Below are 611 nucleotides of genomic sequence, written 5' to 3' on the forward strand. Positions count from 1 at the left end.
CCCCCTCGCCTCATCCGTCCTCGCCCGCCTTCGTGGTCCTCCAACGTGATGGCCTCCTCCACTAGCAACGGGGGCCTGACACCGCTGCCGCCAACCAACTCCTCCGCCGAGGCCAGTACTGATCCCTCCTCCGCCTCGCGCTCAAGCAGTGTACATGTAAGTATGCACTTATATAGATTCAGATTAGTATAGATGCACATTAGTATAGGTTCAAATATTGGTAGATTATAATATGTTAGTGTCTAGATTGTAGATGAATGTTGGTGTTTAGATGCACATTAGTATAAAAATTTCCATAGATTCATAATAAAATTTCCCGTGTAATTTTCGTCTATGTATTGAGATAATGAATTTATGACATTATTGGTAGATTGTAGATGATTTTTTGATGAATGAATTAACAGGGCTTCAAAGGAGTGTCGAAATATCGCGGAACATTGATTAATTTCCGTTTCGCAACATTTTTTACACTTAATATTTTTATTTTTTTGAGCATGATTCACGCCCAATTTTTGGGTCCATCCATACTCTTTAATATTGTTTTATGTTTAATATATTTACATAATTGGTAACCATTTGTTCTATTAGTCTCTTATACGTATGGAGTATTC

The sequence above is a fragment of the Triticum aestivum genome, chromosome 3D (assembly GCF_018294505.1).
Source record: "Triticum aestivum cultivar Chinese Spring chromosome 3D, IWGSC CS RefSeq v2.1, whole genome shotgun sequence".
Classification (NCBI taxonomy): domain Eukaryota; kingdom Viridiplantae; phylum Streptophyta; class Magnoliopsida; order Poales; family Poaceae; genus Triticum; species Triticum aestivum.